The sequence below is a fragment of the Sander lucioperca genome, chromosome 10 (assembly GCF_008315115.2).
Source record: "Sander lucioperca isolate FBNREF2018 chromosome 10, SLUC_FBN_1.2, whole genome shotgun sequence".
Taxonomy (NCBI): Eukaryota; Metazoa; Chordata; class Actinopteri; order Perciformes; family Percidae; genus Sander; species Sander lucioperca.
In genome coordinates, this window is record NC_050182.1 from 10758318 (window position 1) to 10771892 (window position 13575).

The following is a 13575-nucleotide window of genomic DNA, read 5'->3' on the forward strand; positions in this document are numbered from 1 at the left end:
TTCACACAAAAAATAACACTATTGATTCCCATGAGGGGAATTCTGGAGTAAATTAGTTTAAACTGATTTGCACCTTCATTTTATGTTCTCACACATCAAAATGTATTCATTTGGCAGCCCTGTTCACATTATACAGGGTCCTCTGGTGGGGAGGTGATAATAGAAAGTGGAAAAAAATATCCATTCCATGATCCGACAAACTAATTCATAGAAAAGCACGTCCAAACCACAAAGTTGGGTCTGGCTGGGAACTTTTGTTGCATGTCATCCCCACTCTCTCTGCCCTCATATCCTGACTGCCCCTCGACTCTACGTACAATCAATTAAAAGCTGAAATGCCAACATGCTTGAAATGTTTGTAATCTGATAAATATATCACCTGAATTGATATATTAGTATTCTAAATAGCTATCCCTGAAGTGCCTCGTTTGTCTTTTTGAAAGTTAATACAAATATATCCCTCATTCCATTCAAAAGTTGCAGTTTGAAAGGTTGAAAATTGATGTTTTAATTTTCCAGTTCATAAATATTTCCCCGGCATCTGGCTGACACAATTCTGTAATATCTGTTGTTTCACTGCTTGCTGCACAATAAAGGATGCAGAACATGGAATTATTATTTTGATGTGAACTCATCTCTACCATTAATATGGAGTCAGCTGTTCTACATGTGAACAGCAGGCAGATCAGAGGAGCAGCCACTGAATGTTTGAGCGAGTACCTGTGAGACAAAGCTTCCCTTTTTATCCCCCCAGTAAGAGTTGAGCCTGCAGAGCCGGAGTCATACAGGCACAACGGAGACATATGTTTCTGTCAGACTGCGTTAGGTTTGATTCTCACGGAACGCACATGCCATTAGAAGTAGATGTCACAACATTCCTGGATGAATCGGTTAGGGCCGCAAAACAATCTGCTGACTTCCATCCATCACTGGCCTGTGGAAACAGGGAGCAGCTGAATTCACTGTATGCCTCACTTCTTTTCTCTAGGCGTTTAGTTGGAGGTCTTGATTTTTACCTTTTTTTTTTTTTCTTTTCCTTTTCCTTCCTTTACATGCTTGACTTCTTCCTTTTGATGCTGCTTTTAAGCTGTACCAGACTTTTTTTTAAATCATTCATCGTCCTGTCAGTTGTGAGTGCAGGATTAAAAGGTGGTAGTGGTACTTTAAAGTAACATCGTAACAAAGGATGGTGCTCACTGAAATAATCTTACATGACTGCTGTTGTACAGTAAATGGATAGCGTAGTTGCTACAAGCTTCTTTTCTCAGCATAGGTAACATGATTTGCTATACATCCAATTACATTTCCTACATCCAGTTGGCACTGTTAGCAGGAGCAGCTCAATATAAGCGCAACAGTAGAATACAGTGTGTTTATATCAAAAGCTGGCACAGGTTAAAGAATAACTTTGCCTATGTTCAACCTGGACCCTATTTTACTTTGTTTTTGTGTCTAAGGGATTGGTGGGAACAACAATATTTAAAATGAGTCCAGTATTAAAGGACCATTCCGGCACAAAATGAACCTAGTAACCTTAATAACACATGGGTACAGAGTTGACCGTTCTCTGGGATATGTTTTCATGCTAATCGAATGTGACCAGTTTTAGCGCAAAACGGTAATTAGCTTGTAACGCTAGTCGTCGGGGCATGCTAAAGTAAAAAGAAATTGCTATTTTTATACCACTAACAAGGCTCAAAATAGCATCACACTTCCTCGGTAGCATAATGAGGGTCCCTACATGTAAACCGAAGCATTGAGAACTTTGTAAGGGTACAGACAGTTTTGTCACAAACAAAACGCTTGTTGTGACTTCCTGGTTCATGTGTTGGGTGTAAGGAGCAGTTTGGCCTCTAGGGGACACAAGTGGGGCATGGCTTGTTACCATGTATGTTTGTGAATGTAAAAAAAAAAAGAAGAAATCACGCTGTCATGATTGAACAGTGATATGGCACAGATTTTCCACAGCACCATCTGCTTTGTCTAATTAGAAATCTCACTTTTTCTCATAGAGAAATTGCCTGTCCCCCACTAAGTAACAACAGGACACCCAAGATAAATGTTTTTATTTGTGAACGGCTGAAATGGATAGTTTTCATGATGCTTTAAATTCCTTGCAGCCTGAACCAATAATACATGTGTAAACGCTGTAAATGTGTGATTGATTTGGAAGATAGAATACAGAAAAAATACTGTAGGAGGAAGATATTAATAAGAGAGGGAAGAGTATGAGCAGTAACCTTACGGTGGTGCTAGAGGAAAAGTAAGGGCAGCACCAAAGTGGTGGACCGACCGATGTTCAGTGTCAGTAAGGACCGAGTCTTTTCAGGGTGTGGCGATGGTTGATGGATGTGTCTGACTTTTATGCCAATGCTGCAGTTGGTATCCCATCTTAGACCACCAATTTTTCTAACAAGTACCATTAGTTAGCCTACCTAAGGGGGCTTTCACACCTGAAAGTCCGGACCAAGGTTCATTTTTTTTTCATTTGATCCGGTAAGTTTTGGTTTCACACTGCAGTTATGCAAGCGCACAAAAGAACTATACATGACAAAACTACGTCCTGTTGTCATCACATACGTGAGCTGCGTCTCCTGACAGTTGCAACTGATTGGTTTGTAGACAGGCTTCCCCATCCTCTCGTATCCTCTCTTTGATTCAGAGTTTTTCCAGCTGACCGCTGCTCTCCCCGTGCTACTGCGGCTCTTTTTGTTTTGTTGCGTTGTTGAGAAGCAAAGACACGGGAACTTTACTTGGGGTTTGAGGAGCTGCAGCATTTAGTCAGAGGCAAACTAAAACCTACACTGTACATTTACTACCACTTAACAAGTAAACTGCGGATATATTCTCTGCTCTGATAGCCGACAGCTATGCTCTGAGCGCATTCACCCTCACTCTCTCGGCCTTGACCTGGATTTGGTCCGAAAGTCCGAACCATCCAAAAAATGCTTTCACACTAGAAACGAACTAGACCATAGTTCAGCTTGATCCGGACCGAGACTACCTCTTTTGGTCGGACCAAATTTCGGCTGTTTGGCTTGGACCGTGGGGGAGGTTCCACAGTAATTCACTGTAATTTTGGTTCGGATCAAACTGAAAAGTCCGAAAGTCCAGATCAAACGAGGTAGTTGTGAAAGCCCCCCTAAGTTAACCATATAGTAGTTTCCATTTGCAAATAGTTTAAAATAATTGATGGAAAATGTTCAAAAAGGTTTTTACTGATGTAATGTAATGTGTTTCTAAAGATATGTCCTCTACCATGGTTGTGTCTGGCAAGCAGGTTGGAGCTTTGTGGCCTTGATGATACAGCCCAGAATGTTTTTTTCACCTACAGCAGAATGACAATGGTTTCTGGCGGGACATTGTCCTGCACTGGCACAGTGTTGCTACGCATTGTGGGGACAGGTCGCTAATGTGAGACTATATTGAACGCTGCATTCCAGCAGGGACATTCAGAGGTCAAGAAGATTTTTAAATTAAATGAATGTGGCTCTACTTTTTCTGTCAAAATTGAATCAGAGCCCCAGATGCTTACTTTTACCTTAATTTGATGCTGAGTAGAGTGCAGAGACAGCTATTTCAAATTCCAACAAATCGTCAGAAAAAAAGAAGAAGCTGAGTGCACTCCCTTGATTGTATCTGAAGCTGTTTGGGTTGGCGGCCACTCAGCGGTCCATAAATCGAGCTACTTGAAAGGAAACATCAGAGAAATTACAAGGGCGACTGGTGTATCCACACCATTGGAACTTTTTAATGTGGAAGTGCAAAGACATTTTTATAGGTCAGTGTCACAAATTACCGGTTTAGTTTCAACCTGCAGCGCAATTGTCTGTTCCCACCAAATACTTCCCAATAAATACGGAAAACTGAAGTTTACAGAAAAGTGGCTGTAGGATGGAGGAGAGGAGTTATTTCCCCATCAAATGTCTGCTTGTGTTAATTCACTCAAGCACATAAAAGAGCTCTAAAGGCAGAGAAGCAAACAATGACTTTATGAAAATCTCTACAAAAGACGTGACATATATCTGACAGCTTGTTCAGGCAGGCAAACTTGGACTTGTTTTAATCTGCAGTGTTACTGTTAGTTTCCCCTTGGGAAGATGTCCGGCCTTGAGTGAAAAAAAAACTTGTAAGAGATGTAAATGAGGAAAGCAGCTTTTTAAGTCACAAACATTCTTTCAATGTTGTATGCACTCATCTTTGGGGACTTTGTGGAGGCGTAGTGCCTCAGGTGTTTGTTGTCCTCTTTAAGGATTACAGAGGAGAGTTTGGATAGGTGCATAATCCTTTCAAGTTTCTATTCGGCTCGGACCAGCGGCAAAAATAAACAGTCCACCAGGCAAAACTGCTCGTGTCCCCTGTCCCTCGTCCTGGCCACTATAGAACTCAACATTGTGGTTACAAGATTGTGTAATGATGGTTTATGCCCCTGTAGAAGAAACAAGTCTGTATGATATCAACCTTGTTTAAAGAAAAACAGGTTTTATCCGCAATGTCATCGATAAATACTACACTACCCACTATCCTAAGTGTAACAGCGATATCTCTGATTGGTGGAGCCATAGAAATGTTACCACACCCGTGAACTGCTTTAGCTAGCTGCTACCCCAGAAGTCCATGAGCTTTCACATACAGTCTTGTCTTTGCCTTTTTTGCTTTAAAAGAATGCCAAAATGTTCTTTTGTGCCGAATCTAGGGCTGTACCGAATACCATTTTTTTTTTTTTTTTGTAATTTGAAGCCTTGGTACTTATCAACAGCAAATATATCGAAGCTTCATTGGTGGCAAGGATTCTCAACATTTCTGACTATTCGAATATTCAAATCCCCAAATTTAAAATCGAATACACACCCATCAAACGAATATTCAGATCCAACCCTAGCCAAATCCAATGTTTTATGGTTGATGTCGTAGCTGGTTGGTTTGGATTCAGGCTTACAATTCTTTATATAAGCGTTTTATGAAACGTAAATGGAGATATTGAATGGGGAAAATCACTTCCAGAACCACAGCCGTTTAAAAAGTGTGCGGTCACTGTTGAGCTCTATGACAAATTCCAGCTGGTCTCTGCCCAGGAGAGAGCGTGTCCACCTTTGAACTGCTGATCCCACATCTTGACCTTTTTTCCCTGCCTTTCATGTATGTTCTTGCCATGTCCGGGGTCGCTAATGTAATAAACAGGAAGGCTGCTGGTGTGTGATCTTGACACACGACCCCTGTGAGACGGTTGAAACCGAGTGCTGTGGTTATGCCTTTCCTCTGGAGCAGTGCAGCTCGTCTCACATGGTCTCGAGGACAGAGGGGAGACCTCCAGGGAACGTACCTGGTTATTACCTCTGTGTTTGGCCGTGCTGAGGTCAGCGACCGCCACTCGGCAGTAGGTGGACACAAGCTTGCCGTTTTTGTTTGCTTTTAATACAACTCTGATTGGATTTGTATTTATTTTCATCATGAGTCTGTCATATGATACATGTTAATACATTATTCCGCTGCCTTTGCCGTATGCAATCAGTGATCTGCAGCAAGAGGTCAACAATGTCATGTTACGCTTATGCAATATTGATTTCAGTTCATCCAGTGCTGACCAGTTTGAGGAAGTAACCAGATTCTTTATTTAAGCCAAAGCAATGGATTACAAGTGAAAGTTGTGCATTCAAAATTATGAAACACAAAAAAATTGATTGGTAAGACTTTATAATAATGGTACATGAAATATCATGAATTCATGCATGACTTAAAGCTTTAGTGCGTATCTTTTTTTTTATAGTAATGAACGTCAGTTACATTCAAGCCATTGCCAAATGAGTTGCTACAAAGCTAATTAAGACTATCAGCTCCACATAACTGTCTGTATTTCTCAGCATGGCTATGTTCAGAAGATTGTGTCGTCTGGCGACTTTCGCATGCAGAAACTTGAGTGAAGATAATGACCTCTTCTGAAGAGTCCATGTTTTTTTAATCCTCCGTGTCCTCCTTGGCTACTAGCAACTGTGTGGAGGAGGGATGGGGTTGAAGCGTGATCACGGAAGGCTTTTATCATGTGGATGCACCAACAGTTTTGTTGTCATTACTTAGAATTCCTCATGGGGGAGACAGCAACTACACACTATAGCTTTAATGCATGAAAAAGCATGAATTCATTTATCTAGTACTTCATGAACTATCAGTAATGTACAAGGATTAATAGTATCATGCATCATCATGATTTCTGATTTATTAATGATGTTCATGCCTTCTTCAAAAAACTAACCAGTCACAGCAGTGTACATATATTCTGAAGAATTGTAGTGTTGTAATAATTGTTAACTAAACATCATAAATTCTTCCTTACTTCATCATGTTTGTTGTCAAGAAGGTAAGTAGCGAGGCTTGGACCCAAATGCAGTTCAGTTGAGAAAACAAAGTTTATTAGCAAAAAAACTTACAACAAGTGGTTCCAAAAAAACAGGCAGGCCAGGAAGACAGGAATGAGCAGGCACATCTAAACAGAAAAACCAGAAACTAACACATGCAGCACACAGACAGACCATAATGATCCCACAAGACACAAAGGAGACACAAAGGAAACACAGAGACTAAATACACAGGATAATGAGGAAACGAGGGACAGGTGACACTAGGGCAGGGGAACAGGTGAAACGCATAAGACAATCACAAGGGCGGGAAAACCAAAAGACAGGAAGTAAATCAGACAAGACTAGGGAGAAAAGACAGACTACAAAATAAAACAGGAAATGGGAAAACCAACAGAAAACATGAAACCAACTAAACAAAGAAACTTGACACACGGACTAGACGTGACATTTGTGGCCCTTCAAATAAAGTGCTGACCTACTCTATCTGTTAAGTGTGCAGGGATAAATTCTGTTTTGATTTGAAACTATAAATAAAATTCACTTAAAGATGTTGATGGTCTGTCTTTAACATTGATAAATAAGATTTGATTAATTGTGGCATAAAATTAAATGTATTAAGAATTAAAGGTGTTCTAAGCGATGTCACATGTTTTTTAGGCTACAATATTTTTTGTCACATACAGCATACATCTCCTCACTATCCGCTAGCTGCCTGTCCCCTGAACACACTGTAAAAAAAAAAAAGCGGTCTCTGTAGACAGCCCAGGCTCCACAAACAGCAACAAAAACAATCTGTGCCAACCTGCACCATGAAACATAACAGTGTTCCAGCATTCCAGCCAATAACCGACAAGAAAGATTTTGGGGTGGGGGTTGGGGGGTTAGTGCGCGGAAGCACGGAAGGGAGGGGGAGGGGACGGGATGAGGAGGAGGGAGGTGCGAGCTAGTCTCGTTTTGTTTGATAATACTTTGAACGTCAACAAGAAGTAACGTCACCTAACATCGCTTAGAGCACCTTTTTAAAGGAGTGGCTTGGCATTGACATTGACACAAAATACAGTGCCTGAGAACAATGCTCAGCCAAGCAGAATATTGATGAATTTTACTTTTTTACTAACTTCTAAGTTTCTGAACACCAGAGATGTCTTGACACATTTTTTTATTTGAGGGGTCTCATAGATGATTGCGGCATATGCCACCATGAATCATATCTTATACAGTACTACAGTAAATGTACTTTGCGCCACTAGTTCTGACTTAATCTTCCACTACAATACATTACAATAGTGAAAAGGAATATACCTGTTGTGTGTCATGTGTGAAGGACGGTCAGATTTCAGGTCAGGTTAGTATAAACTAAATAAAGTTCTGTAGATAAGTCGCTATATTTACAGTATAATAATAAAAACTTGGACTGTTTTTTTTTTTTTTTTTTACCAACATCCATGCATTGGAAATTTTATTTTTCCAACTTTAAAGGGGGAATTTAATGGGAAATCAGGACTCAGGAGGTTAAACAAAATCCTCAAATTATCTTTCACTGGAATACTGGCAACCTGAGACTGGTCTTTATTTTAACACATTTAATCGAATGTGTGTGTGAAAGAGCGAGAGAAAACCAGACATCCTCTAATTTATGATAATTGTGGACAGTGATTTTAATCCTGTCTCAATCTGTAAAAACAAAACAAACACAGAAAATGATCTGCCATATTTCCATAATGACAGACGTCCCCTGACAATGCGAATCCTTTGCAAATCAAACCCTTTTAGATGTTTGTTTTCAGTGAGCAATTTATTTTCCGTCTTCCCCTGCAAACACATTTTTCAATCTCCTTCCTGTCATGAAAAATGAAGGATTTTTTTTTGTCATTTTGAGCATGAAGCTCAAGGTTTTGTTTTACCAAATCATGAAGTGACAAAATGTTAAAGGGCACTGGTGATTGCAGAAACATTCACTCTCTGGTGTTAATGCGTTTCTAAAAAAAGCAGCCACTGAGGGTCATTCATTTATTACACCGGCTCCATAATACTAACAGCTTCCCTCAAATGCAAACAAGTCTAAAGACCATGTAAATGGCTGTTTGTGTGTTTTAAAAGATATTACTATGCTCATACCATTTACACTGTCCTGGACCAGCAGGCACTGGCAGCATCAGTGAGAGATGACACAGTGACAGTAGCTAAACCCAACACCCTCCATTTGTCTGTCAGTGTCACTTCAGCCTTCCAAACTCTCATCCTCCCCCTTCCTTTTGTTCTTCAAAGCGGGTCACATTTCAACATGGCAGCCCTGGCAATCATCACTTAATTGTGTCCTCCGTGCGAAGCAGGGGACACTCACACAGCTGCGACAGCCGCATCCTCCAATTAATTCCTCACAACAAATTATTAATTAAACCCAATTATCCACATTGCTGTGAAAGCAAATACATGGCAAATCATTATGATGGTAATTGCACGTTGCAGTAATGGTGAAACTGGTCATTAGTGCTCATATTTTATGTATGCATAAGAGACCTTGGAGCAGTGTTGACTACAGTGAGAGACTCTGATCTGGTAACAGTGACTGGGAGTTGGGGTTGGTTTCCACACAATACCAGTTTACTGTGTGTTCTTTCTTGTACTTCTATCTTTGAAAGGAACAATTTGGGTTATCGTCCTTGATTGTGTGTATTCAAACCCACTCTAGTATCCTGATTATCATCAGGTTTTGTGCATGTAAATATTATATTATACATGGTTCCAGAAACGTAAATAATGGTTCCAGAAACATGGATAAGTTCTCATGCTGGTTTCGAGACATCCAAATATACTTTGATAGAAACCAAGGAAAATAGAACAATAGTTCTATCTCCGTTCAGAGTGAGCCACCTATAGCACCTATAGCTCTAGAGCTCACTAAGTTGTATCTTGTTTATTTTGTCTCGAATGCATTTCCTTCTACATTAAACACGTGCAGAAGCGAGATTGAGAGAATTTGAAACTTACATTGTTCACATCCATGTTTGCTTACGATCAGTCTTCCTCTTGCTTTGTTGGTACATTGCAGCGTTTCCGCCACCAACTGTTGATCAGTGTAGAATCACATTGCTCCGTAGTGCTACATTTATTAAAAAACCCAACAGGCTGCCGTTATGCCATTAGAGTTGTATCAATCAAAATATGACTTGGCTAGGATTAGGGTTAGGATTAGATATGTAGCTGTTATAATAAGTAAGATTGTTGTGAGGCTCCAGGGAATGAAGGGAATTTACTTTTTTTGTGTAAGAGAGTGATTTAGAGAATACGCCTTTTTAAACGGACATTTTGACTCGTCATAGAAGGAAAAGTGCAGTGTTACTACATTAACGATGGCTTTGTTGTATTGAAGTGTCCCATTTAACCATGACTGTGACCGAGACCATTAAAATGAAGAAGTCTAATGGACTTCGGCCGTCATTAATTGCATTGTTTACAGCTCTGTTTTTCCTACTGTGACTTGCCAAAATGTCTTCTGTGGAAAATGCCTATTTTATTAATAAGAAGAAGAACTCTTAACATCTACAGATGAGTTCAGACTGAATTTAAAACCAGATGTTTGGGAACTAAATGTTAGGCTACAAGGTAACAGACCTAATCATGAGTTAAACTGAAGCACAGAAAACAACTTGATGATTTAAACACAACTTCTCTTTTCTGTCTATTAGCACAATGCAAGGTGCCATTTTCACATCACATAACCTTGTGTAGCCTTTATTTGAATAGGCAACATAATAATACTGTATAATATAATAGTACAATAATAATGGACCATCAACCTCCATCGCATTAGCGGCTTCGTTGCCTGACCTGATTGTTACCCTAGTGTTATGTAAGTAAAATATTGCTGTTTGGTGCTTTGATACTTGGGTCACTGAATCACAATAATCATTCACTTGAAAAATCAGTTACTTAAGCTGTTACATAAAACTGTTATATATTCTGATGACACAGCCAGCAGGTCATTGTAACATGCCGAAACAATAGAAGTTTGAAGATAGGAGTAAGGCATGTGGCAGTGCCAGTGTGGCAGTGATGGCAATGCCAGTCGGTCAATCAATCCAGCACTTTGGCCAAGAATGAAATATACCTCAACAACTATTAGAGGGATTGTCATGACATTTTTGTAAAGACATTTATGGTCCCCAGATGATGTATCCCATTTTTTTTTTCATTTTGTGTCGCCCGCTGGCCAGTTTTCACCTATTCAGTGAAATATCTCAACGTCTATACTTGATGACTACATTTTGTGATCTCTGGTGATCCCTTAGCTTCTCATCTAGCGCCATCAGTTATGTAAGCATGCAAATATGCTAAACTAAGACGGTGAAGATTGCCAACAATATACCTGCTTAACATCCGCATGTTGTCATTGTCAGTGTGAGAATGTTAGCATGCTGCGGTTAGCTCTGAACCCTGCTGTGCCAAAGAACAGCCTCACAAAGCCGCTAGCATGAGTGTAGACTGTGGACTCATGTTCTAAAAGCAGACAGAATTCATTAAGTATGTTGCTGGTGGATGTGTAAACGTAGTTGAGGAGTGTTTTACACTTGGCCAATTACCTGACTTATGCTGAATTCACAAAATTCTATCTGTCAATGGTTTCTATTTAGTAGCTTATTAGCGAGGTGGACTGCTTGCTGTTTGTTTTGTTGTTGCAGCAGTAGGAGGTCTAATCTAACTGTTCAGCGAGTTTAGGTGAGCTGAGGCTTTTTTGGTTCCAAACCACCCTGACTAGAAGCATTTCTGCAATCTAGGGGAGCCAGTCCAGCTCTGACAAACTGAACCTCTAGTACACAAACCAAATTTAACAATATCCTAATGAAACATCTTTCATAACTAATGTGCGTACATTGTGAATTCTCATAATGAAGCCCCTTTAATACTCAATTGAAGATAAAAGTCTTGTTAAGATGGATATGTTTTTTTAGTGCTTGGATGAAAAGTGACCCAACTGTCTCCTATCACAAACTGGCCCTTAATTGCCAATATGTGCTGACAGGCATATGTTCTGGTCACTTTATGTTGAATGCACTGTCAGAGGATCCGTGCGTGTGTGTGTGTGTGTGTGTGTGTGTGTGTGTGTGTGTGTGTGCGTGTGTGTGTGTGCGTGATGTATCTAGCCGTGCGTGCGTGCCAATTGCTATATGCGCATGCTTCATTTATGTGTTTGACAAGGGCTCCAATGCCAATGTTGACACTTGGATTAAAGACAGAGCAGAGGAAGGGAAGAGAAGGGAAGAGAAGGGAGAGGAATTGGACGTGAAGACTGCGTGACCTTCCAAGGACAGGAGTGGAAATGAACGATAAGATGGAGGGGAGGGACGGGAGCAGCGCGCTGCAGGCAGTTGGCGTCTGCCTGCTCTGCATGGTCAGGGATTTAAAAGCCTGAGGAGGGCATAAGAAGACTGGCACACTGAGGAAAACCTGGTCCTGAGCTGCCTGACTCCTGTTTACTCTGTTGGGTTTCATCTATTTTTTTATAGACTGCTGCATGAATCTCATTCCTCATTTTGCCCCAGCGTTTCTATTGATTTTTCTCCCCCTGCTTTACTTACCCATCCAGACTTGGTGGCACGCCCTGGGAAAATGTAAAGGTTACTTTGTCCCGACGTACACAGACGCAGCCATGTTTCAGATATCAGATGTTAATATCGCAGATGAATTTCTAAGAGGAGACTCTTAATCTGATTTTTCTTTGTTGTTCACCTCTGCTCGCCTGCACTCCAGTGGCAGCTAGCGTCAGAGGGTACAGGATACAAAAGCCCTGAGTAAAGCTCCGGGTAACCATTCATTTCCTGCTGACAGATGGCTCAGAGTGATGCATAGCCTGTAACTTTACTTGATTTATCAAAAATACACAAAGAGCGCAACAGACTCTGAAAGAAGACAGGGAAAAGGCCTTTCGAAATCTGCTGAATGGGTTGCTTTTGAGCGCTATTTGCATAATTGGTAGTTTGCTTCAAAATGATGAATAAAACAAAGTACACACGGAAAACAGCAAAGTGCATAGGCAAAGCGTTGTCCACTGCCAACTGAGCGTGCAGCATAATGTGTGTGCCTCTGCTTCTCTGCTAATGAGATTGAGATTGCAGTGTGTCAGTTTGAAGTATGATCCAAATGACAGGACTCCGGAGAAGAAAAAAAATCCAATTGTATTATTTGGTGCCAGCCAAGGAAGTACAATAAAATATGAAGCCAAACGTTGCAATAAACTTAACCTCGATGGTAAACGCAGCTGAGCAAAAAACGATTATCTATCAATGCTGAATAATACATGAAGTTAATTGTCACTTTTGATTTTTAATAATAAAAACCTCAGAGGGCCTCAAGCACCACCACTTGACTTTGCATTAAGCAGAGAAGGTGAAATTTGAAAATGCTAACCCTTGTTTCAGCAGCTGGGCTGATTTTTTTTTTTTTTTTTTTTGGAGCAGCGAATAAGCTGGCCTCAAGAGATGACAACGTAGAAATAGACTTCAGTTTATGGGAAAAATCTCTCTTTTCTGTGAACAATGGGCCCATCAGATGAAGACTCAAACCTCTCTTTTTCACCAATTTCCTACAAAACCCCAAAAAGTGCCATGGCACAAAGAACAATCATCCACAGATGTTAGAGGGCAGAGGCGCGGACATCCATCAAGCTCATTGTCACCGAGCTTCCCATCCCTCCAAAGAAACAAAACACCCTCAAAACCAAATCAAGGAACAATAGTTCCGGTTTTTCAGTGTCCTACTATGGCCCGGGTCAATGCCGAGTTTCCCATCCTTTAGCACCGACACAAAGTCTCCTTGTCTCCCGGCGAGGAAGATTGACACATCTAGCCCGGCCTCTTCCATCGCTCTCTGGTCCCTCGCCCACATCTGCTTTGTCTCGTCTGCCCTGCCTCATTGGAGCAGTCAGCTCCATTCAGGCAGGTTCACAGGGGGGCATTTAGTCATGCACTGTCAGCTCTGCTGTAGTCCTTTGCCTCTTCCTGTGAGGTGTGTCAGGGGAATGACACACACACACGCACGCACGCACGCACACACACACACACACGGTCACACACACACACACACACACACAAAATCACACATGAGGGCAGACCGCAGAGGAGACATGTCAAAAAGACCAATTCAGGCGGGTCGGCTTGACATGATTGTAGTATTTTTGAGAATTGCACATTATCAAGGGATTGGAGTGAGCAATGAGATG

At 40.9% G+C, this 13575-nt stretch overlaps 1 long non-coding RNA gene across 1 annotated transcript in view; it reads left to right on the plus strand.

Moving 5' to 3' along the window:
* The window catches only part of LOC118496153, a 49638-nt gene that overhangs the window by 33069 nt on the left and 2994 nt on the right, over window positions 1-13575 (plus strand). The gene's annotated exons all lie outside the window — the stretch shown is intronic.